This window comes from Rana temporaria, chromosome 1 (assembly GCF_905171775.1).
Source record: "Rana temporaria chromosome 1, aRanTem1.1, whole genome shotgun sequence".
Lineage (NCBI taxonomy): Eukaryota > Metazoa > Chordata > Amphibia > Anura > Ranidae > Rana > Rana temporaria.
Genome location: NC_053489.1, coordinates 569298842 through 569325859, shown reverse-complemented (window position 1 = coordinate 569325859; position 27018 = coordinate 569298842). Strand labels below are relative to the sequence as shown.

At 43.6% G+C, this 27018-nt stretch overlaps 1 protein-coding gene across 1 annotated transcript in view; it reads left to right on the top strand.

The window, feature by feature from the left end:
• PDGFRL (platelet derived growth factor receptor like) overlaps nt 1-27018 on the top strand; it is a 155078-nt gene that overhangs the window by 68233 nt on the left and 59827 nt on the right. The window lies entirely within an intron of this gene.

Here is a 27018-nt window from a genome sequence, read left to right as displayed (position 1 = left end):
TGCATCTTTTTTCTCATTTCGACGATTCAAATTTTTATTTATGTTTTGTTGATTGGAAGGCAGCTCTGTTTTAGATCATCACATACTGTTAAAGCACCACCTGCAGGAGTAGGACAATAGGTACAACTAAAAAACAGAAGACAGTACAGAAGCAACCCCTACTGGTTGCCAAAACAGGATTGAAGTCATATCTGGGACACCACGGCCCTCTGCAATTAATTCAATGGCCATTGAGCATTGAGACCAATTATAGGGTGCCGATGCAATTGTATATGGTGTGCCACTGGCTGACCAAGTTTGTTACTGGGCTCTCTTATTGTTGTTTTTGGGAGAGCACTGCCATGGACACACTACTATTTGGCGGGACTGTCCTTAAATGATATGCTATTACATCGGGGTCTACCCATTGATATATACAATTTTGGGGAAAAATATCTGGAAAAATCCATGGAAGACCCTGTTAATCCTAAAACCAGAGGGATGCCCTTGCTCCTAACTTGTAACTTTTGTCTTTATTAGCTGCTTAGCAAAAGCATGGGAATTTACTATCTCAATGGTACAACAAGTTACGGTAGGTGGAAGAAATCTTGGAAGTTGATAAATGAGAAACTTTCTGCAATACCACATGATGTTATGCATACATTTCAAAGGGTCTGGATGCCAGGAATAATCAAAAAGAAGGTTTTGAAAAAGAATGGAAGGGAACAGTCAACCCCTTAAGGAGGTATAGGAGGAAAAGAGGGAGGAAATAGGAGATGTATATGTGTTTTTCCTTACCTCTTGTATAAGGGTGAGAATGTAAAAATCCTGAAATCTAACAGAGGAATATAGGATGGGATGAAGAAAGGTAATAGATAACAACCAATATACTTTATAGATTACACAGGAGAAGAAATACATGGATAAGCATATTTTAATGAATTTTGGATAATTGTAAACATTTTTGTATAAATCAATAAAAAAAAGAAAGAAAATTGAAAACAAAAAAGAATGAATATTTTCTAAATGCGTTATCGCCCCCCTGTCAGATGTGGGGGCACAACTACGAGGTGGAAGGGTGGAGGCAGATGGTACTTTTGACAGACATCTACTGTCATACTGAGCGGGTCCCTCATAGCCGGTGTCGGGATCACTCTCTGACATACAGCCCTGTGTTGACATCTCATTCTCTACATCACTTGCTGACAAAGAGCTGCTTGAATGTAAGTGTGCTTTTTTAATGTACAAATAATTACTACTTTGGTTTTAATGGGATCCTGCATGCCTCTCTTTTTGTTTTTGAGTTTTGCCTGGATCAGCCCAAATCTTTAAAAGAAGCTTCAGTATCCCTTGATTTCCCTATACATAACTATTTCCTTGACCAGTTGGGACAACATTTGCTGCCAGTTATAGCATCTGCGTGCACAATTCACCATGCGTCCGCCAATGCGCACAGGAGCTATTGCCAGTTCTCTTTTGACTATTCTCCTGACACTGCCCACTATCCTCCACTCTCCTGAAATCATTACCCCTGTTCATCTTTCTCCAAAACAAAAAGACCTAACTGATTTATACTACCAGATCAATAACCTTTTGAAGATGCCTTTCAGCCCTTCTTTGCTCAGTTTAACACCTAAGGCCTCGTACACACGACCGAGTTTCTCGGCAAAAAACAGCAAGGGAGATATTTTTTTGCCGAGGAAACCGGTCGTGTGTACATTTTCGTTGAGGAAACTGTCGAGAAACTCGACGAGCCAAAAAGAGAGCATGTTCTCTATTTCCTTGACGGGAATGGAGAAAATTGGCTTGTCGAGTTCCTCGACAGCCTAACAAGGAACTTGACGAGGAAAACTATGTGTTTCGCCCGTCGAGTTCCTTGGTCGTGTGTACAAGGCTTCAGGATTCCTCCAAGACTACGGTAATTAGCACCTGAGAATCCCCAATCTTTACATGTACGGAAGCTTAGCTCTGCATACATAACTGAAAAGACCTCAAAGGGGTGGGATTTTTAAGGCAACAAATATTCAACTCAAAAATTCATAAAAAAAATACAAAATTATTATTTGTGTAATAAATTTTGTATTTTTTTATGAATTTTTGAGTGGAATATTTGTTGCCTTAGTTGTGAAAAACGTATTCCCCTCTGGGTGAGCAAAGTATAATTGAACAAACTTTGTAACAGATTCCTACCTTTTGTTGCTCTAAAGAAAAGGCTATTGCATTTGTCCCACTGAGTCTTTTGGGTACTAATTCTGTATGGGAATGACTAATTACTTATAATCAGTGGTCCACTGCTGTACATTTATGTTTGTTGCATTTGAATGGCTTGGCAGTGCATTAAAACATTTTATAAGAAAAGAAGGAAAACCGCGGTGTCAAGTGGTATATATATATAATAGCTGCCTGCACAACAGGTATACTGTATATAGGCAAAGTGGAAATGGTAAAGTGCGGCGCGGAAAATTATGATTTTGATGTGATCATAAAGTATATAAATAGATGAATAAGAAGGTGCTGTCTATATGAATTGAACCATTAGACTGCTAAAGGCACGCACTAAAGTGCTAAAGTGCTAATTTCAATATACACACAGAAGGTAATAAATGAATATTAATAAAACAACCAAAATAAATGGTGCATAAAACATAGAAAACAAAAATCCTGATAAACAAAGTGTGTAGATGTACAAAGAGATAGATAAATATCTATATTGAACATCAAGGTGATTGTGTTAATAAACACCAAAGTGACAATAAACCAAATGTGTTGGTAAACAAGTGAGTATAAAGTCCAAAAAATTCCACTGAAATGAAAATGACTATATAATCAGATGTCTGTAGGTAATCCACCACCGTGAAGATTGAAGGCTTGCCAAACGAGTTGGACCCAGCGAGGCTTATGCCTGATGAGTCAAACGGGCTTGTTGGTGTATCTCACTCAGGAAGAATTAAACAAGTACGACTTCCAATGGAACCAGGCAGAGATATATCACAGAGTTGACATCAATGAATATAGACCATGGATGGAGCAGCAGTACTTCACATGTAAATCCTCCCAATGTAACATATAATAGAAGGAAAAAGACTGGGCCACATAGTGTAATTCCGTTTCAAAATGAGAACATTTATTAAAAATATAAAATGGTCACTCACATTTGAGAAGACATATAAAGCAAATAAAAAAGTAACGCAGTGGCATAAGCGGAGCCCTTCCCTGCATTAAAACATATTAAGTGCACTTGAAATTGCACTGAAAGTGTACTTGGAAGTTTAGTCGCTGTAAATCTGAGGGGTAGATCTGGAATGTGGGGAAGCTCTGCTGATTTTAGCATTCAATCATGTGCAAGCTAAGATGCGTTTTTTTATTTTCCTTGCATTTCACCCTCAGATCTACAGCGACTGCACTTTCACTTGTAGTTTGCACTTGTAGCGCAAAGTGGATTTGCCTTTAGTACGTGACCCCCATTGCTTTTTATTCTTCTTCTACTGAGATACTGATGTTATGCTGTACCATTTTCCTAGGGCCAGCAGAAGGATAGCTATAGCTAGGCAAACCCATAGACTTCTATGCAGAGCGCTGAGAATCCTTGGAGTTGACGTTTGACATGGCAGCATTAAAATGGGACTAAAAGACTCTATACACAACAGATCCCATTAGGCACTCTGCAGTAGGAGTAAAGTGAAGCGGCAGGGAGGAGAAGGGAACGCCGACAACAGATGGGCCATTGAGACCTATGGGTAATGACTTCAGGCTTTACAAGCGGTTGTCAGATCTCTTTCTCTTTTCTCCTGCAGCGCCACTGGCAGACACATTGGAGATCACATGACTGGACTGGATAGATACATATCTTTCTTACACAGATTAGTAAACACAAGTGTTAGGACTTGGTAGGGAACAGTTTTAAGAGTAGTTAGGGTTAAGCCTAGAATTTCACTTTAAGTAGGTTTCCTTCAAATACTGGTACATAATGGTACATACCAACTCCTGCAGTCCGGCTCCTCTCTCGGTTACACGCACAAAATACACTTTAAAAAAAAAAAAAAACACAATACAGAAGCACAGTAAAGCCTTGTACACACGCTTAGATTTTTGGACAACCGAACGTCCGTGTTTTGTGGCATGCTAGTCTCATGTCGAAAGTGAAGAGGTTACTCACAATCCGAAAATTTACGTACGACAGAATACAAGGTCAGAAGTGATGTGATGTGTTAAATAGTTTTGTATGTATTCTTTCGTTTCTGAGCATGCATAGTCTTGCTCTTACAACTTTTTTTGTATGAAAAACCATACTAATGAAAACAAAAATCCAACGCTGAGTTCACATCCGTCAATTTGCTCTCTGCTTAGTGGCTAGAGCAGCCTTTGCCAAACGTTTTACCCCAAGGTAACCCTTGAAATAATTATTATGAACCTCTGATAGAGCCAGTCCATCTGAGAACACTGAGAAAAATACCTCTTACTTTGGTGGTCAATGGGAAAAATGTTCCCCTTACATCAGTGGTGAGAATGCCACCCTTCCAAAAAGATCAATGGTGTGATGCGGCTGGCTCTTTCAAGTGGCCTTGGCCCCAGGAATATGGAAATAGAAAGCTGATCAACCGCAGCTAGGAACCCCTAGTCACCTCTGGAGGAATCCTAAGGTTCTATAGAACCCTGGTAGAGAATGACTGGGCTAAAGGGCGCTACACTTTGTGCATGATTGTTACTTTTTATACTGGTTTCTATAACAGGCTAGATTTAGTAATTTCATATAGAAATTATGCAATAGATTGATTTTAATGAGAAGAAACTATTTGCTTTGCAAAGTGAATGTTAATTTTGTAAAGCATATGTTAGTAAATTAGGGGAACTTGTGTTAACTTTGAATACCCAAATGTGTGCAGCAATAATCCATTTAAAAAAAAAATTCCTTACATATGATTGGGGATTTTAAGATAGCCCCCGTTAATTTTATTTACCAACATCCGACTTACAAATGACTCCTACTTACAAACGGAGGGAGACAACAGGAAGTGAGAGGAAAAATACCCCTAGAAAGAGTTATTCTGGGAAAAAGGTGTCTCTACTGAAGCTTTATCACCAAGGCTTGTTCCACAATAACCCATAATTTTCAAAATCCAATTGTCACTGGGACAGAAATTTAGGTGAAATCTTCTGAACAGGGGCACAGACAGCAAAACAAATGTTGCAGGGGTGTTAACCCTTCCTTATGCTATCCAAAAAGCTTAAAAATAGTTTTTTTGGGCTGGAGCTACACTTAAAAAATGTACCTGTTCTGACTTACAAACAGATTCAACTTAAAAACAAACCTACAGACACTATCTGGTTTGTAACCCGGGGACCCCCTGTACTCAGCTGAACAGCCTGTATGCCTGTAGTAAATCTACCCCAATGTATAAACCCACACAGTATAACTAGGCGTGATGAAGAGCTTTGCTTCAGACTAAATCCCACACAGTCTCGGAATAAAGCTTAGATGTTCACAGCTCCGAGATTATTTTTAGCCATATCTGGCTTCCCCCCAAGACACTCATTTTTTGCATGTGGTCGCTGGTATTACTTAGTGAATGTTATCTGGACAGAATTGCTTCATTGCAGTTTATACATCACTGTACATCTCACCCTTTCTTTAGTCCCTGGAGCAGTGCCAGAGCTAAAATCCCCCTGGACCTGTTTCAAAATGTGGACCACAGCTGGATGACATCCCCTTTTCTTAATGATCCACGCTAAATGCTTCACACAGTATAACAACTTTGTGGGGTGGCATGAAAGAACATTTTAGCCAATAATCATATCATGGCAAGTACTGTCTGGCAGCAGACAGTTTATTAAGGGTACTGGTTGGCAGAAATCAGGTGGTGAGCAGACACTGGCTGGTAGAAAGCAAGAAACGAGCAGGTGCTGGCTGTTCAGAGCATGGTCAGGGTGCAGGCCGGAGTCCTACATTCAGGTCCCCAGAGTCCACCGAAATGCATCCTCTGGATGTAGGTGAAATACTGAAGGAATACCTGCAAGTTACCTCTTCCTTTAGATGCTCCAATTACCTGTTTATCCTGCACTCTGGCAACAACAGAGGGAAGCGAGATTCAACCAGAACAATTGCGGCCTGGATCGTCCAATCCATTCAGCAGTCTTATAGGGCTTAGCTCCTCCAGAGGCGGTGATGGCACATTCCAGCAGGGCCATGGCGGCTTCATGGGCAGCAGCCCGACATGTGGCTCCTGATGTCATCTGCAAAGCGACATTGTAGGCCTCCATTAATACCTTTATGTCACACTGTTGCATAGAACCTGCTTCTCTATCTTCTGTGAATTTCGGTTTAAGAATCCTGTCAGTTGACGGGGCAAATTAAAAATCTCTTTTTGTTCAGCGTACCCTCCTGTGTGGTTTGGCTAGTTATTTCCCACACGTAGTCTGCCATGGAGTCTGTCAGGAATACTGAAAATTGATTATCAAATACTTACCGTAATTTTCCTTTCCTGATGGACTCCATGACAGACGGAGTTCCCACCCGTGGGACTAGAGTTGGCTAGTTACGGAACGCAGTCCCTGGTGGTGAGCTCAAACTTTTGGGTATGGGGTCCTATAGCATTGGAGAGGAGGTGAGGTTAACCCACATGTAATCTGCCATCAGGAAAGGAAAATTATGGTAAGTATTTGATAATACATTTTCATTTTTTTCTTAGTTTCTTTTATAAAATTTTGTAAATTAGTAATTTTTATTAATACATTTTGGCCAAAATTTATACTGCTGCATATCTTTGGAAAAAATAACCAAAATAAGTGTATATTATTTGGTCTTTGTGAAAGTTATATAGCCGGATTCAAGTACATTTGAGCGGGCGTAGCGCAGCTCATTTGCGCTACGCCGACGTAAAATAGAGAGGCAAGGCGAGTATTCACAAAGCACTTGCTCCCTAAGTTACGTCGGCGTAGCGTAAATTGGCCGGCGTAAGCCCGCCTAGTTAAAATTAGGAAGGTAGTGGGCGTGTTGTATTAAAATTAGCAGTGACCCCATGTAAATGACTTCCCGAACGAACGGAGAATGCGCACGCATGCTCAGAATCACGTTGAATTTACGCCCTAAGATATGACGGCTCAATGGCAATGACGTGAACGTAACCTACGCCCAGCCCCATTCACGTACGACTTACGCAAACAACGTAAATTCCGACGGCAGTTCCGACGTCCATACCCTACATGACTTAGACCAGCTATTTGGTGGTTTATCTTTATGCCGAACGTACGCCTTACGTAAACGGCATAGCTTACTGCGACAGGCGCAAGTACGTTCGTGAATCGGCATATGTAGGTCATTTACATATTCGATGCGTAAATCAATGGAAGCGCCCCTAGCGGCCAGCGTAAAAAATGCACCCAAGATACAACGGCGTAGGTGACTTACGTCGGTCGTAGGAAGCCAAAATTCAGGCGTATCTTGTACTGTGAATACAGCGCATAGATACGACGAGGCATCCGTGGACTTACGCGGCGTATCATTAGATACGCCAGCGTAAGTCTTTCTGAATCTGGCCCATAGAGTCTACAAACTATGGTGCCAATGTCTGAAATCTAATCACACCTGATGTACTGACGGCCTGTCTCATTTCTTGAGACACTAACAATCCAGGAAAGTACAAATACCTCCCAAATTACCCCTTTTTGGAAAGTAGACATTCCAAGGTATTTAGTATGAGGCATGGTGAGTTTTTTTAAGCTGTAATTTTTCCCACAACTATTTGCAAAATTAAGATTGTTTTCCATTTTTTTTTCACAAAATTGTCATAATAACAAGTTATTTCTCACGCACAGCATATGCAAACAACAAATTACACCCCAAAATACAAAAATACTCCTCCTGAGTATGGCAATACCACATGTGTGAGACTTTTACACAGCTTTGCCACATAGAGAGGCCTAACATGCAGGAAGCACCATCAAGCTTTCTGGGACATAAATTACACATTCAATTTCTTGACTACCGCTTACAATTTTGAAGGCCTTGGAGCACCAGGACAAGGAAAACGCCCAACAAATGACCCCATTTTGTAAAGCAAACACCCCAATGTATAATCTATGAGGCACAACGAGTCTTTTGAACATGTCATTTTTTTTCCCACAAGTTTTTGGAAAATGTGGAAAGAAAATTAAAACGCTTTTTTTTTTTTACACAAAGTTGTCAATTTATAAGATATTTCCAACACACAGCATGTACATAGCAAAAATTATACCCCAAAATATATTCTGCTACTCCCCCTGAGTATGGCGATACCACATGTGTGAGACTTTTACACAGCCAGGTCACATACAGAGGCCCAACATGCACGGAGCGCCATCAGGTGTTCTTGGAGCATAAATTACACATCTAATTCGACTACCTATTACACTTTTGTAAGACACTGATGGGCACTGTAGTGCCACTGATGGGCACTGTAGTGGCATGGATCTGGCTCGGATGAGAACTGATGTGGCATGTATGAGTACTGATGTGGCATGGATGTGGCACTGATAAGCACTGATGTGGCATGGATGAGCACTGATGTGGCATGAATGTGGCACGGATGAGGACTGATGTGGCATGAATGTGGCACGGATGAGCACTGATGTAGCATGAATGTGGCATGGATGAGCACTGATGTGGCATGGATGTGGCACGGATGAGCACTGATGTTGCACGGATGAGCACTGATGTGGCATGGATGAGCACTGATGTGGCCCTTATGAGCACTGATCTGGTATTGATGAGCACTGATGGGGAATGGATGAGCATGAATGAGCCATGAATGGGGCATGAATGAGCCATGGTGAGCACGAATAAGCGATGGGGATGGATGAGCATGGCTGGTCATGGATGAGCATGGCTGGAGCATGGATGGAGCATGGATGGGCATGGCTGGGCATGGATGGAGCATAGATGGAGCATAGATGAACAAAGATGGAGCATGGCTGGAACATGGATAGAGCAGGGGTGGAGCATGGATGGAGCATGGCTTGGCATGGATGGAGCATAGCTGGAGCATGGATGAAGTATGGCTGGGCATGGCTGGAGCATGGATGGAGCATGAATGAGTATTGCTGGGCATGAATGGAGCATGGCTGAGCATGGCTCCCATTATCTGAAAATGGAAAGAGTATGGCACAACTGCAACCCTACCAAGACATGGCTGTCCACCTGAACTGACAGGGACAGGGAAGCTGGTCAGAGTTGATGGGAAGATGGATGGAGCCAAATACAGGGCAATCTTAGGAGAAAACCTGTTAGAGTCTGGAAAAGACATGAGACTGGGGCATAGGTTCACCTTCCAGCAGGACAACGACCTTAAACATATAGCCATAATGGAATGGTTGAGATCAGGGCTCGAGTCCTGCGGTAATGCGTGGGAACGACGTCCCTGCACTTTTTTCACAGCAGGAACGCCGTTCCCTTTGCAGGACTCAAGCCGCGATTCCTTGATGCCGCAATGTCTCCTGGGAGCTTTTGTCATTGTACCCAGGAGACATTGCGCCTGCCGCCCCCCTCCTTCCTGCATTATTTGCTTTGAAGTCATTGGCCGCTAGGACCAGTGTCCTAGCAACCAATGACGCTTGCCGAATGCCGATGGTCGGTCCACCTCAGCTCCGCCCCCTAATTCCGGCTCCCTCAGTTCCTCTCTGCTATGCTCTGTCCCTCTGTCCATCCCTCTGTCCATCCCACTGTCCATCCCACAGTCCCCCTATCCATCCCACTGTCCATTCCACGGTCCCCCTGTCCATTCCACTGTTCCCCTATCCAATCCACGGTCCCCCTGTCCATTCCACGGTCCCCCTGTCCATCCCACTGTCCCTCTGTCCATCCCACTGTCCCACTGTCCATTCCACTGTCCCTCTGTCCATCCCACTGTCCCTCTGTCTATCCCTCTGTCCATCTCACTGTCCCTCTGTCCATCCCACGGTTCCCCTGTCCATCCCATGGTCCCCCTGTTCATCCCTCTAGCCATCCCACTGTCCCTCTAACCATCCCACTGTCCCTATAGCCATCCCCCTGTCCAACCCACGGTCTCCCTTTGGATCTGACTGTCTCCCTGTTCATCCCACTTTTCCTCTGACTACTCTGCGGCCCCTCTGTCCACTCTGCAGCATCTACAGGGCTGTGGCAGGGAGAGAGCAAGCAGTAGTGGAATAGGGCAGCCATGAGGTGGGTGGTGTGCTCTGCTTTGCCTAACATTCACCTGGCATGGATTAATGGCCATCACGCCTCAGGACTCTCTGAAGGGGGCACTCTAGAGGTACCATCTGTGTGCATCCAGAGTGCTCCTTTACTTCCTCCCCTTACTTTCTCCAGAGTGCCCCTTTACTTTCTGCAGAGTGCCCCTTAGTACAGTAGTACTAAGGGGGCACTCTGGTGGGGGATGTAAGGGGGCACTCTGGAGGAGAATGTAAGGGACACTCCAGAGGATGTAAGGAGGCACTAAGGGGGCACCCCGGAGGATGTAAGAGGGCTCTGACTAAGTTAGTACTGACAGAGTGCCCCCTTACATCCCCCCTTACAACCTCCAGGGTACCCCCTTACTGCGTCCAGAGTGCCCCTTTACTTCCTCCAGAGTGCCTCCTTACATCCTTTGGAGTGCCCCACCACCAAGGTGGTATAGCAGTGGCTGACAGACTATCAGGAGATGGTATTGCACTCCTCTTCCTCCTCTCTCCACTAACTACCCCCGCCATACACTCCGCACTCCTCTTCTGTACATACTACTCACCACCATACACTCTGCATTCCTTATTTAACCTCCCTGGCGGTATGATTATTTCAGATTTTAGGTACTGAAAGCGGTACCATTATTTTGCAAGGAAATTTGGCATTTTACATTGTAGGCCTGTAATTCTTAGAAATAACTCACTTAAATCTGTCCAAACAAGAGTCTAGTAGACATCTCGGGTATGAAAAAGTTTGAAAAACAAAATCATAAATTATAATATAATAAATAATTATAAATAATTATAACAAATAATAATATAATTATAATAAAAATTATTCAATAATGTAATCAACTCAAAATCACTGAAATTTGCTCAGTTGCAGAATTGTCGCTGTCATTACTTTTATTTTTTTATGACGAATTTCCCCACAAATCACTACCGCTCAATTCTTCAAGTGATTATAATTTATTATCGCTGTTTTCTAGCTGGTCTAAAATCTCTTTTGACATAAAGGGACACGTTTTGGTTGCTATGGACAATCTACAGTTTCCAGGCAGAAAGAACAGTTCTTATTATATAAAAGTGCATGTAGGACACTGGGCAGACCACTAGGGACAAGGGGGTGTGTATTTATTTCATACAGTACTGTAATCTGTAAGATTACAGTATACTGTATGTATTGTGTTTATTAACTTTTTTGAATTTGGCGCCGTTCTCCGTCCCCATGCGTCGTAACGTCACAGGGAACGGAGTTTGGCACTCGGCACTGTGAATCGAGCGAGGAGACACAGTGGAGGATCCCGCACACACAGCGGGGACACATCTCAGGATCCAGGGACAAGGTAAGTAACTTCCCCCTGTATCCTGCAATGCAATCCCGAGTCTGGTTCGGGGATACCACTTTTGGTATGAAAAGTTCACCCCGAGTCAGACTTGTGAATACCGCTAAGGAGGTTAACATTACCACATGCTGCACTATATAAGTAATCTCAGACTCTCTTTAAGAACACCCCCTTAAAGCCAATATTTAGCGCAATTTAAGACATGTCCACTGTGGTGATTATTCTGTTAGTTTGACAAGTTAACTAATTTTGTTTTTGTAAACTGGCACTTTACAATAAATGTTGCACTGTATTTTCTGTAAAAATATATATGCATATGAGCGTATCATTTTTTTTTTTTTTCAAAAAAAAAAATTTGCTTTAACCACTTGCTTACTGGGCACATATACCCCCCTCCTGCCCAGGTGAAATTTCAGCTTTCGGCACTGCATCGCTTTAACTAACAATTGCGCGGTCGTGCGACGTGGCTCCCAAACAAAATTGACGTCCTTTTTTCCCCACAAGTAGAGCTTTCTTTTGGTGGTATTTAATCGCCTGTGCGGTTTTTATTTTTTGCGCTATAAACAAAAAAGTGAGACAATTTTGAAAAAAATACAATATTTTTTACTTCTTGCTATAATAAATATCCCAATTTAAAAAAAAAATAACATTTTTTTTTCTCAGTTTAGGCCGATACGTATTCTTCTACATATTTTTGGTAAACAAAAAAAAAAAAATCGCAATAAGCGACTGGTTTGCGCAAAAGTTATAGCGCTTACAAAATAGGGGACAGAATTATTTTTTTTTAATTATTTTTTTTACTAGAAATGGCGGCGATCTGCGATTTTTAATGGACTGCGACGTTATGGCGGACACATCGGACACATTTTTGGCGCCATTCACATTTATACTGCGATCAGTGCTATAAATATGCACTAATTACAGTATAAATGTGACTGGCATTGAAGGGGTTAACACTAGGGGGTGAGGAAGGGGTTAAATGTATCCCTGCTTAGTGTTCTAACTGTAGGTGGAGGGGGGGTGACTGGGGGGGTGACCGATCTATGTCTCTATGTACAAGAGACACAGATCGGTCTCCTCTCCAGAGACAGCACCGCTGTCTCTGTGTAAAACGGCAATGAGAGATGATCTCATATGTTTACATATGAGATCCTCTCTCATTGGCCGCACAGATCGCCTCGCGAACGGCCACTCTGATTGGCCGTTCGCGGCGATCTGTAATTGGCTGTGTCCGAGGGACACGGCCAACACAGATTTTCCCCGCAGCGCGCTCTGGAGCGCGCGCGGGGAACGCCCAAAGGGGCGGCCGTCAATTGACGGCGGTTTGGCTTTTGGGATCCGCACTGTAGCCGTCAATTGACGGCAGGCGGATCCCAAGTGGTTAAACTCTAGCTTACGACTAAAAAAGATTTTTTTATTTTTTACTCATCTGGAAATGCCTGTTGCTATCCCACAAAATCTGCTTTTGAATCGACCTAGGATTCTGACATCATCTCCCTCTAATGCTCCTGAGAGATGTGTGTCATCATTTCCCAGGATGCAGTGCGCTGTCCAATTATCACTCCCCATCCAAGACTTCCAGGAAGTAAGTGCTTGTAGGCTTCACATTGCCCACAAGCAAAATGACAACGGTGTAGATATAGTTTTATAAACTATCTTTTTTGAATAACTATGCGGAGCGGTGGCGGATTGTAAAATAGTAAGTGACCAGATTTATATTATAAAAACGCATGATGAAAGAACATACATTTAAAAAATGCTAATTGTGGTTGGAACTCGGCTTTAATATCAAAGCATATTCATATGTTAGAATGGCCCAGTCAATGTCCAGACCTAAATCCAGACCAAAATTCAATTGAGAATATGTGGCAAGACTTTAAAATTCATGACACTGTATATTCAACATACAGGTCATACTACTAAAGGCAAATTCACTTTGCACTACAAGTTCACTGAAAGTGCACTTGGAAGTGCAGTCGCTGTAGATCCGTGGGGGACATGCAGGGAAAATAAAAAACAGCATTGTAACTTGCACATGATTGGATGGTAAAATCAGCAGAGCTTCCCCTCATTTCAAATCTACCCCTTAGATTTAGAGCGACTGTACTTCCAAGTGCACTTTCATTGCAAAGTGGATTTGCCTTTTTGTAAATAACCCCCATAGTGATTTTGTGTGAATACAAAGGGTCTTCATCCCAAATAAGCGACGTGAGGCCCACAGGTTCTCCTCTCTGTTCACCATCACATGCAACAATGATGAAGATCCATAAAGTGTAGTATTTCATATAAATTTATGTGAGTAAATAGTAACTCACAGTAAAAATTACGCTCAGCAGTAAGTATAACAGACAGTGGGGTCATGCACGGTATAGATTCTGAACTTCTGGTCTCAGCCAGGTGACGTCACTTCCAGATGTGACCAAGACTGAAAGTTCAGGATATATAGCGATTTACCATGCATGACCCTGCTGTCTGTGATGAGTGTACCTTTTAATGTGTTACTATTTATTTTAATACATTTTATACTAAATACTACACTATATGGATCTTTATACTTATATAGCCAGATTCAGAAAGAGTTAAGCTGGCGTATTAGTAGATACGCCGTCGTAACTCTGAATCTAAGCCGTTGTATATTTAAGTGTATTCTCAAATTGAGATACACTTAAATCTAGCTAAGATACGACGGCCTGCGCCGCCGTATCTTAGCTTTCTATTTAGGCCGGCCGCTAGGGGCGTGAACGCTGATTTACGCCTAGATAGGTAGATTCAGAAAGACTTAGGCTGGCGTATCAGTAGAATCTGCGCCGACGCAAATTTAAGCGTATTCTGGTAACCAGATACGCTTAAATTAGGCTCAGATACGAGCGGCGTAAGTGTCTTACACCGTCGTATCCTAAAGTGTACTTTTTAGGCTGACCGCTAGGTGGCGCTTCCATTGCGGTTAGCCTAGAATATGTAAATGAGTAGATACGCCGATTCACGAACGTACGCTTGCCCGACGCAGTAAAGATACGCCGTTTACGTAACGCACTTTCAGGCCTAAAGTTATTCCATCAAATAGCTGGAATAGTAATGTTAAGTATGGCCGTCGTTCCCGCGTCGAAACCGTCGTTCCCGCGTCGAAATTTGAAAATTTTACGTCGTTTGCGTAAGTCGTCCGTGAATAGGGCTGGAGGTAATTTACGTCCACGTTGAAACCAATACGACCGTGCGGCGTACTTTGCCGCAATGCGCCGTTTGTAAAATACGTCAATCACATCAGGTCACCCTCCATTAACATAAAACACGCCCCCTCAGCCGAATTTAAATTAGCCGCGCTTACGCCCGCCCGATTTACGCTACGCGGCCGTAACTTAGCAGGCAAGTACTTTGTGAATCATGTACTTACACGATACACTACGCCGCCGCAAAGTTAGGGCAGTCTATGTGAATCTAGCTAAGAATGCGTAAATCAGCGAGATACGCCTATTCACGAACGTACGCTTGCCCGTCGCAGTAAAGATACGCCGTTTAAATAAGGCGTTTTCAGGCGTAAAGTTAGTCCAACAAAAAGCTGGCCCAGCCAATGTTAAGTATGGACGTCGGTCCCGCGTCAAATTTTTTAATTTTTATGTCGTTTGCGTAAGTCGTCCATGAATGGGGCTGGGCTTAATTTACGTTCACATCGAAACCAATAAGTCTTTGCGGCGTAATTTGGAGCATGCGCACTGGGATATGTCCACGGACGGCACATGCTCCGTTCGTAAAAAAACGTCAATCACGTCGGGTCACGATTCATTAGCATAATTCATATGCGATACGCTACGCCTGCCTAACGTTAGGCACAGGTACGTGAATCTAGCTAATCATTTTTTCTTCACCATAATTCTCTACCAGATCTTTGACCTTTGTTATAGGGGTAGAATTGAGGCAGTATGGTATTTATGGTCTTGTGCAATACCTTTTTAGGGGTTTCGGGTTCTAATTTTGTCTAAATCCCTGTGGACAAGTACTGCAGGTGATCTATTTTGTATGTTAGAGCTGACTGGCAGGTAGTTATAGCTGACATAATAGTCTGTAAAGTCAGGTTAGGGTACTTTGTGATCCTCCTGGTCTGTGATCCTCCTGGTCTGTGATCCTCCTGGTCTGTTTGGTCTGTTTGCCTTGCCATTTTAAAGCTAGAAGTTGCAGACTGTCAGGACCTGATGGCTACATAAAAACGATGATTGCTGAAAGGGTTTGATTTTAGTCATAACTGCAACTTCAAAGGGGCCCAGTGAAGGGGTTGCAACAGTCCGGTTTGCTCCGGTTGTCAGGGTAAAGAGATACAGCTAGGCAGCACAGCTCCACATTTACATGTATGGTCCTTTGGCCATCTTGGACACACTCCCCAAAAGTCTGCTTTTTTAATTCACTTTTATGTCATACTTAAATCATCAGCCTCTTTAAAGTACAGTAAAACCTCTGGCTGCGATTAACGCGGTACGCGGTATACAAGCGTTTCACAATACAAGGTATTTTTTTTTTTTTTAAACCCTGAGTCGGTTTGCGAGCGTTGTTTTGCAAGACGAGCAGAATTCAAGCTGCTGGGGTGCGCAGTACTGCATTTGGCCAGAGGTGCGGGGGCGCTGGTGACGCTCGGAGACACTCAGAGATGCACAGAGACGCTCAGAGACACTCAGGGGCAGATCCACAGTGAGAGTACGCTGGCGTAGTGTACTTTCAAACTTCCCGCGTCGTATCTTTAGTTTAAATCCTCAAACCAAGATACGACGGCATCTGGGTTTGATCCGACAGGCGTACGGCTTCGTACGCCTTCGGATCGTAGTTGCAATACTTCGGCGTCTGCTGGGTGGAGTTTGCGTAGTTTTCCGCCTCGGGTATGCTAATTAGCTATTTCCGACGATCCACGAACGTACGCGCGGCCGTCGCATTCTCTTACGTCGTCTCTAGTCGCCTTTTTCCAGCGTATAGTTAAAGCTGCTATTTTGCCGCGTATAGATAGACTTGCCATGTTAAGTATGGCCGTCGTTCCCACGTCGAAATTTGCATTTTTTTTTTTTGCGTAAGTCGTCCGTGAATAGGGATGGACGTAATTCACGTCAAAGTTTAAAAAATGACATCGTTGCGACGTCATTTAGCGCAATGCACGGCGGGAAATTTAGAAACGAAGCATTGCGCAGTTCATTCGGCGCGGGGACGCGCTTCATTTAAATGAATCACGTCCCCTACCCGCCGATTTGAATTACGCGCCGAGAGATACACTACGCCGCCGTAACTTACGGCGCGAATTCTTTGTGGATTCAAAGAATTCAAAAGCAAGTTACAGCGGCGTAGCGTATCTCTGATACGCTGCGCCTATCTAAATGTATGTGAATCTGGCCCTCAGTTCCCGAGTGTCTCAGAGCGTCTCTGTGCGCCCCCTGCACCTCTGGCCAAATGCAGTACTGCATACACCAGCAGTGACTGTGGAACCAATTATCTGAGTTTCCATTGATTCCTATGGGGAAACTCGCTTTGGATTACAAGCATGCTTCTGGAACAGATTATGCTCGTAATCCAAGGTACTACTGTGTATTAAATCAAATGGAAAAAATTAGAGGAAGTGAACATTTATTCATTGTATGGTTTTTAGGATGTATATTTCCTTCTACCCTGTTTTCTAGCAAATCCTAATTAGCTCTTACATTTTTATCTTTTTTTTTTTAATTATTTTTTTTTTAGAATGTATTGTCAGGGATTGTTGAATTTGTGCTTTATAAATGAAAGAATATGATAATAATGATAACTTGATACGGTAAGTATCTAGCAGTCTTGTGTATGATTCAGTGTTTCAATTAAATAGCTTTACTATTGCAAGAGGCTCCCAGCTGCCTAAAATGTTAGCCTACACTATGAACATGTGTTTGTTCTGAGCAAATGTGAACACAGGCTGACGAAATTGTTTCTAAAAACTGTACACTAGATGGCAGCATTTTACTGCTTTGTGTTTATGGAATGGATATAGCCTGATTCTCTTACTATTATGCAGCATCAGATAATCTGTTTATTTGCCTTTTTTTATTATTACTGAAGGTGTGAACAGCAGAAAAAAACACAACTATTTAAAAACCAATAAGAACATGTACAATACAAATATAAATATATATATATATATATATATATATATATATATATATATATATATATATATATATATATATATAACAAAGGAATATTGCATTTCATTGTACCAGAGGACGTGCAACCATTAGGGCCAGTTCATATCAGACGCAGTTCCGTTCAGTTCCGTGTGCTTTTTTTCTGCACAGAATGCATGCACAGTGTTTTCCATGTATTCCAATGGCTCTAGTTGGCTCTAGGTCACACCATGCAATCAGTTTCCAGTCAGTTTCTGCACCGGAAACTGACTGCATGGTGTGAACTAGAGCCAACTAAAAGCTATTAGAATACATGGAAAACACTGTGGCCCAGATTCACGTAGGAGATACGCCGTCGTATCTCTGAGTCTGAGGCGTCGTATCTTGGCGCCTGATTCAAAGAATCAGATACGCCAGAATATCTCTAAGGCCCCATACACACGAGAGAATTTATCCGCGGATACGGTCCAGCGGACCATTTCCACGGATAAATCCTCTCAAAGATTTCCGCAGATTTCTATGCGATGGAGTGTACACACCATCGCATTGAAATCCGCGCGGAAATCCTCTGGCGATGACGTTTTGCGCCGTCGCCGCGATTATGACGCGGCGACGGGCGCGACGCTGTTATATAAGGAATTCCACGCATGCGTCAAATCATTACGACGCGTGCGGGGAATCCCTTTGGACGGATGGATTCGGTGAGTCTGTACAGACGAGCGGATCCATCCGTTGGGATGGACTTCAGCAGATGGATTTGTTGTGCATGTCAGCAAATATCCGATCTGCTGGAATCCATCCCAGGGGAGATTTATCCGCGGAAAAAGATCCGCTGGCGTGTACACACCATAGGATCTATCCGCAGAAACCCATTTGCTGGGATTTATCTGCGGATGGATTCTATGGTGTGTACGGGGCCTAAGATACGACCAGCATAAGTCTCCTACGCCGTTGTATCTTAACTGCATATTTACGCTGGCCGCTAGGGGCGTGTACGCTGATTTACGCCTAGAATATGTAAATCAGCTAGATACGCCTATTCACGAACGTACGCCCAGCCACCGCAGTACAGATACGCCGTTTACGTTAGGCTTTTTCCGTCGTAAAGTTACCCCTGCTATATGAGGCGCAGCCAATGTTAAGTATGGGCGTCGTGCCAGCGTCAAATTTTCCGTCGATTACGTCGTTTGCGTAAGTCGTTCGCGAATAGGGCTGTGCGTCATTTACGCTCACGTCGAAAGCATTGGCTTTTTGTGGGTTAATTTGGAGCATGCGCACTGGAATACTTTCACGGCCGGGCGCATGCGCCATTCGTAAAAAGCCCCATTTACATGGGGTAACAATAAATTAACATAAAACACGCCCACATGTTCCATATTTGAATTAGGCGGGCTTACACCGGCCTATTTACGCTACGCCGCCGCAACTTTGCTTTGAGAATACTGCACTTGCCAGTCAAAGTTGCGGAGGCGTAGCGTAAATAGGATACGTTACGCCCGCTCACAAATACGCGCTCCCTACGTGAATCTGGCCCTGTGCATGCATTTTTTGTGCAGAAAAAATTCACACGAAACTGTACGGAATTGCGTCTGGTGTGAACTGGCCCTTAAAACTAAAACCATAAATGAAATATATTACAACATTAGATGTAGTGGCTGCATTTGTTTTCCTTTTTTTTAGACTTTCCTTGGTGATCTGGCCAGTAACACTCCAACTGTACTTCCAGACACCACTCTGGATGAAGGAGCACAAGGGGCAGATTTGGACAGCCACATTGTCAGTCTGGGGAGAGCGGAGTATTAGATGTACTAGCAGATTTAAATAGAGTAACAAATTGGGGCTGAACTACAGCTAAAGCTCTATAATCGGTTACAGCAAAAAAGGTTTTACATAAATAAATAAAAGCTGATCATTTTAAGCACCCCTGCTAGTGGTAAATGGTCTGTCTCATCCCTGTAACTGCAAGAGAGTATTTCTTGGATCACCAGATGAAAAAGGAAATGAATGCAGCCATCGCATCTAAGAATTGGTAAGCTGCAGTATAATGAATGCTTGCTTGATATTGAATACAGAAATAGCCAGGCAACCAGATTTTTTTTTAAAAAGGTCAGCAATAACAGCCTACATATTTCTCTCAGCAAATATTTTCTTGGAAAATAGCTATAACTAAGCTCTATGTTTGCTTATTTGAAAACTCTCTTGTTTACAGAACTTAATAGCTAAAGCTGAAATTTACTTATGCAAATACCTAGCTCATTCAATTGGCCCATTTACTAAAACTTTAGGGGCAGATCCACAAAAGGATTACGCCGGCGTATCTATTGATACGCCGGCATAATTTTAAATTTCCCGCATCGTATCTTTGTTTTGTATCCACAAAACAAGATACGACGGCATCTGGGATCGATCCGACAGGCATACGTCTTAGTACGCCGTCGGATCTTAGATGCAATGCCGCTAGGTGGCGTTTCCGCGTCGAGTATGCAAATGAGCTATTTCCGACGATCCACGAACGTACGAGCGGCCGTCGAATTTTTTTACGTCGTTTCCGTTCGGCTTTTTCCAGCGTATAGTTAAAGCTGCTATATGGTGGCCTACCCAATGTTAAGTATGGCCGTCGTTCCCACGTTTAATTTTAAATTTTTTGCGTCATTTGCGTAAGTCGTTCGTGAATAGGAATGTGACGTCATTTACTTTCACGTCGAATCCAATGACGTTCTTGCGGCGTACTTTGTCGCAATGCACCCTGGGATATTTAAAAGGACGTCGTATGCGGCGTTAAAAAAACTTTGTTTACGTCGGGTCACAACGTATTTGCATAGAACACGCCCCCATCACTCCCATTTGAAATTGCGCGCCCTTACGCCGCAATAGATACACTACGCCGCCGTAACTTACCACGCGGGTTCTTTGAGGATTCACAAGAAGAAAAAGTAAGTTACAGCGGCGTAGTGTATCTTAGATACGCTACGCCTGCCTAAAGATAGGCAGATCTTTGTGGATCTTCCCCTTAATGTATACACTTGGACATTGGTTGTGTGCAGATAACCAAATTGTATCCTTATTATATTAACTATATGCCTGCAATGTATACCAATAGGTGTACACATATACTGCATAACTATATTTACTGATAAGTGTGGTTTGCTAGGGAGTAAACCTGCACCTGCATCCAGGCCCAGACTGGGACAAAAAATAGGCCCAGGAATTGTAGACTGAGCAGCCTGGGGGAGGGGGGGGCGGCGGCGAATAATGATGGGATGTGGGGTTCTAGCACCTTGTACCTCTGGACCCCTTTACATTACACAGCACCTCTGGGCCCCTTTACATTACACAGTACCTTGCACCTCTGGACCCCTTTACATTACATAGCACCACACTGGTGGGAGACGTGACATGCAGCCCACCGGGCATATGCCGGTATGCCCTATTGCCAGTCCGGGCCTGCCTGCATCTATGTTGGCAAACCCTTGGCATGTCTGAAAACAAATTTGTTTTTCTCTCATGTTTTTGGGTCCACCTATTTTTTGCCATGTGTTTCTGTCCCATTACCAACTCCCCTCCCTCAGCGATATTTATTTTATTGGTGTTACAGGCAGGGCCATCTAATAGCATCATGGGTCCCTGGGCAAAGTAATGCACTTGGGCCCCTACCAGCCTGCCCCAATTTATGCACCAACTATGCACCAAAGTATAAATAGTTGATAGAATTAAACATATTGGCCCGGATTCACGTAGCACTTACACTGGCGTATCTCGAGATACGCCGCGTAAGTGTCAATGTGCGCCGTCGTATCTATACGCCTGACTTTGAAAGCAAGATACGCCTGTAAATAGGCTTCATCCGACCGACGTAAGTTTCCTACGTCGTCGTATCGTGGGCGCATATTTACGCTGGCCGCAAGGGGCGCTCCCATTGATTTACGATTCGAATATGCAAATAAGTTAGATACGGCGATTCACGAACGTACTTGCGCCCGGCGCATTAATATACGCGGTTTACGGAAGTCGTACGTCCCGCGTAAAGTTAAGCCTCATAAAGCAGGTGTAAGTCATGTTAAGGTATAGACAAGGGAACAGCCATCGTGTTTTACATCGTTTACGTAGTAGTACGTGAATAGGGCTGGGCGTAGGTTACGTTCACGTCGTAGGCAGTGATTCGACGTATCTTAGGCGTTCGTTCCGACGTAATTCTGAGCATGCGCATTGAGAAGCGTCCATAGGACAGCGCATTCGCCGTTCGCTCGGCCCATCATTTGCATGGGATCACGCCCACTTTCACCTACTTTGAATTAGGCCGGCTTACGCCAAAGAATTTACGTTATGCTGGCGCAACATTGGGAGCAAGTGCTTTGTGAATACTCTGCTTGCCTCTCTGTGTTACGTCATATGAGATGCGCTACGCCGGCAGAAATATGCGCCGATGTATCTGAATCCGGCCCATTATAATCAACACAAAGGGCACAGTACGGGGGAGGCAGAAAGGCAAAGTATGAGGGGGGGGGGGGGGATCGAGGGCAGGATAGCACAGTACAGGTTCTGGGATGGGATATGGTTACTTTAAATGAAGGTACAGTAAAACCTTGGTTTGAGAGTAACTTGGTTTGAGAGCGTTTTGCAAGACAAGCAAAATGTTTTAATAAATTGTGCCTTGATATACAAGCGATGTCTTGATATCTTTTATACTCAGTTGTGACATGACGCTACTCTTATATCAAGACATCGCTTGTATATCAAGTCAAAATGTATTAAAACATTTTGTTTGTCTTGCAAAATCCTCTCAAACCAAGTTACTCTCAAACCAAGGTTTTACTGTATATGGTTGTAGATTGTAGTCTATAGTACTTCCATCCAATTTTCCTCTACTTACTTTCTGCCCTTTTATCTTTTTTCTACTGTTTCTCTTTTCCGCACTTCCTTTTTTAATGTGACCATCCCTAGGTGAGTGAAAGGAAAGAGAGGTGGAATAAATATACTCTGTCGGTCTGATCTGTATTTTATTACTTCCTTACTTTTCCTTCTACATCTCTCTTACTCTAACCCAACTCCTTTCCATTAAACCGTCTACCAATCCACCACTCTTACATCCTTTATAAAGTTGCTACATTCACGACATGACCCACCCCCCTCCACACCAGTCATTATACAAAACAACATTTCTGGAATTTTCTGGCAATGTCTATAAAGTATTATATTTCAAGTGAAAGGCTGCTTTGTGAATGCTAATTTATATTTCAGCATATCTCAGGTTAAGTCCCATTAAGTAAACATATCTGATATGAATTTGAAACATTGCCTAGTGATAATAATCTGTATAAATAAAGATCTGTGTGCTCAGTGCATAGCAGGTGTGGTTGTAATTGCTACCTGACAAATTATACACGAGTGAAGCCCTTTTATCTGTGTGTAAGAGCAATACAGTTATTATCCCATGAGGTCACAGAAGAAAAAGTATTACGATAAAAAAATCGGGGCACTTGTTGTGACACCCCTTCAAGGTTTTGTGGGCCATAATTGACAAAATAGCTTCTGGTGACATCATATTAGGTTATTATGTCTACTAAGACCTGGCCTACAAAGCAGTCTAGTCATAATTACATTCAACTTTTCATCAACACTTTGCCTTGTAGAGTGTTTCTCATCCATCCATTTTTTCTGGAACCCCTAGTAAACCAAGCCTAGTTTTCTGCCTAAAAATGAGGCCTCATAATAATTTCCAACAACAAAAAAACATGACTCCATTAGTAATTGGGCTAGGGTTTTTTATGGGACCAAATAATCTCAAAGAATTTCGAGTTTTGGGACGTGAGAAAGATCTAGGGATTGCCATCACCACATTTAGGACAAGAACAAAATACAGGCTAATTCGTCTTGTTTTATTCCAATACATCCAGACAAGGGTTGTCCAATCTGCAAAATTCACTCAATATCCAACTGTACAGAGTCTGAAAATCATGAACCTTATATTACAATCTTATGAAAAAGTCAGAGGAGTGAGGTCAATAGCCAGATATCTTAGGCCCCGTACCATGGGCGTAGGAACCGGAGGGGACGGGGGGGACGCATCCCCCCCAGGAAATAATGCGGGGGGGACAGGTATGGTAAAATCCCCCCCGGGTTAGGAGGACTTGGAGCCAGGGCCGGTACATTGAAGGCAGGGGCGGAGAAGGAGAGTGACCTGGGCGCTACCATTTTGTATAGGAGGGGGCGCAGTTCTGACACACAGGCAGCCAAGGTACACTTGTGTCTGTGTGTCATAGACTAGTCAGCGCGGGCGGCGGCAGCGGCAGTGGTGGCAGTGCACTGTACAAATTGTGTGCCTCCTGCAACTGGGACCGTCCCCTCCTGGCTTTTCTGTTTGTTTACTCCCCCTATGGAGTAAGTAAGTTGGTCCATTCCATCAGCGTGAGCCGTGTGACGTCACGGCCGGGGGCGCAGGGAGCTGTGTCGGCGCTGCTGAGCTTGTAACTGCAAGGACTAGACACGAGGAGCCAGAAGGAGCCTGCCTGCCTACAGTCACAGTGCCTAGGAACCAGCAGTGTGCTACTGCAAAGAAGAAGACTACTGAGTCTGTACTAAAAAGTAAGCAGAACAGAACATGTGAGAGAAAATAATTATGGCTGTATTGGGGGGGGTGGGGGGAAATTGTGGCTGACTGAGGTGACCAGCACAAAAAAATGTTTTTGAGCCATGCTTGCCTAGTTGCCTTCTCTGATTAGCGAGAAAAAAAAAACATCAATTGCAGCCTCACTATGCCACCAAACGCAGCCACTGTGCCATCACATGCAGCCACTATGCCAACACACGCAGCCACTGTGCCATCAATTGTCGCCACTGTGCCCATCACACGCAGGGACTGTGCCCATCACACACAGCCACTCTGGCCATCACACGCAGCCACTGTTCCCATTACACGCAGCCACTGTGCCCATCACACGCAGCCACTGTTCCCATTACACGCAGCCACTGTGCCCATCACACGCAGCCACTGTTCCCATTACACGCAGCCACTGTGCCCATCACATGCAGCCACTATGCCACCAAACGCAGCCACTGTGCCATCACATGCAGCCACTGTGCCAACACACGCAGCCACTGTGCCATCAATTGTCGCCACTGTGCCCATCACACGCAGCCACTGTGCCCATCACACGCAGCCACTGTGCCCATCACACGCAGCCACTGTGCCCATCACACGCAGCCACTGTGCCATCACATGCAGCCACTGTGCCATCAAACACAGCCACTGTGCCATCAAACACAGCCACTGTGCCATCAATTGTCGCCACTGTGCCCATAAAACGCAGCCACTGTGCCCATCAAACGCAGCCAAATTGCTGTCCCCCCCAGATTTGTAAGGGTTCCTACACCCATGCCCCGTACACACGTCCGAGAAACTCGACGAGCAAAACACATCGTTTTGCTCGTCGAGTTCCTTGTGAATCCGCCGAGGATCTCGGCGAGCCAAGTTTCCTCATTGACTAACGAGGAAATAGAGAACATGTTCTCTATTTGGCCCGACGAGATCCTCGTCGGTTTCCTCGGCCAAACGTGTACACACGACCGGTTTTCTCGGCAGGATACGGCTCCCATCGAGTTTCTGGCTGAATTTTGCCGAGAAACTCGGTCGTGTGTACGGGGCCTTAAAGTATAATTGAAGGTAAAACTTTTTTTTTAGTTTTGGATAGAGTGGAGAGGGATTACAACACCTGTCAGGTTTTTAATACTGTCTCTGGACCTCTTGCAGAGATTCACCCTCTCTATTTTTTTTTCTTTTAATTGTAATTGTGTTTGGAGGCATGGGATTCTAAAAGAGGGAGTACTAAATCTAGAATTTCAGATATTTTTTCCGTTATTTTTTTAAAGTTTGAAAGTTGCTCTCGTCTTTGTAATTCTTGTAAAAATATCCGAAGATATGTCTCAGAGTTGCATACATAAAAGGATATCATCTGCAAAAGAAGACAGTACAGCCCGGATTCACAAACATCGGCGCATATTTATGCCGCTGTAGCGTATCTCTTTTACGCTACCCCGGCGCAGCGCACAGATGCAAGCACAGTATTCAGAAAGCACTCGCCCCCAGTCGCTCTCAAATCTACACTGGGTTTCCTCAGCGTAAGCCAGCGTAGGTGGAAGTGGGCGTGAGCCATGCTAATGAGGCGTGACCCCATGCAAATGAAGGACTGAGCATCACAAAGTTACGAATAACGTACGGTGCATGCGTCGTCCCGTGGACGCATCCCAGTGCGCATGCTCAGAATCACGTCGAAACAACTGCCTAAGATACATCGAATCACTGCCTACGACGTGAACGTAACCTACGCCTAGTCCTATTCACGTACTACGTAAACTACGTAAAATTCGACGGCTGTGTTACCTGGTCCATACCTTTGCATGACTTGCGCCTCCTATATGGGGAATAACTTTACGCCGGACGTACGACTTACTCAAACCGCGTATATTATGCGCCGGGCGCAACTACGTTTGTGAATCGATGTATCTCCGTCATTTGCATACGTGCATAGAAAATCAATGGGAGCGGAAAATGCGCCCAGCGTAAATATGCACCCACGATACTACGGCGTAGGCAAGTTACATCGGTTGTAGGAAGCCTATTTTTAGGCGTTTCTCAGATTGTGGGCACGGCACACAGATACGACGGCGCATAGATAGACTTACGATGCGTATCTCGAGATACGTCGGCGTAAGTGCTTTGTGAATCCGGGCCTTTGTGTTCTATTTGTTCTTTGCACAATCCTGGTATATCGTTATTTAAAAAAACAGTAGACATGAAGAGCAGCGGTATTTTATAAAGCTAGACATAGTGTGTAATTCAAATCGATCTTAGAGAATTGTCTATGGCTTTTCTCCCTTGGACAAAGCTTGCCTGGTCGAGGATAGAAAGTAAGGGTTTGAAGGTCCACGATCTTTGCGTATATTTTTAAGTCTATGTAAATCATGGAAATCAAAACTATCAATCTATAGTTTTGTCAAAGGAAGGTTTTTTTTGTTCTTGTTTGGGAATAATCATATTATGTGCTAGTTTGGATTCTCTGAGCCAGAGGGAGCCAATGACAATTGCTTTGGTAAGTCTGAGAAAGTTGGGGATAAAAAGTTTATAATAACTGACCATGTAGCCAGCTCAGCCTAGATCTTGGCGAGACCAGATTCCAACAATTATTTAGTAATGTCTACCGATTTAGCATAGCATGCGGCATAAAAAAAACAGGTGATATATTATAAAGGGATTGTTAGCCATAAATGAAAGATTTCGCTGTTTTTAATGTGGGAAATGTCTTCTCTAGTCTGTTGCTGTTACAAAGTCAAGCCCAGCAATTTTTTAGGTTTGTTCCTATTCATACAATATTTTGGTCTATTCTATGGAGACCTTTTTTAGT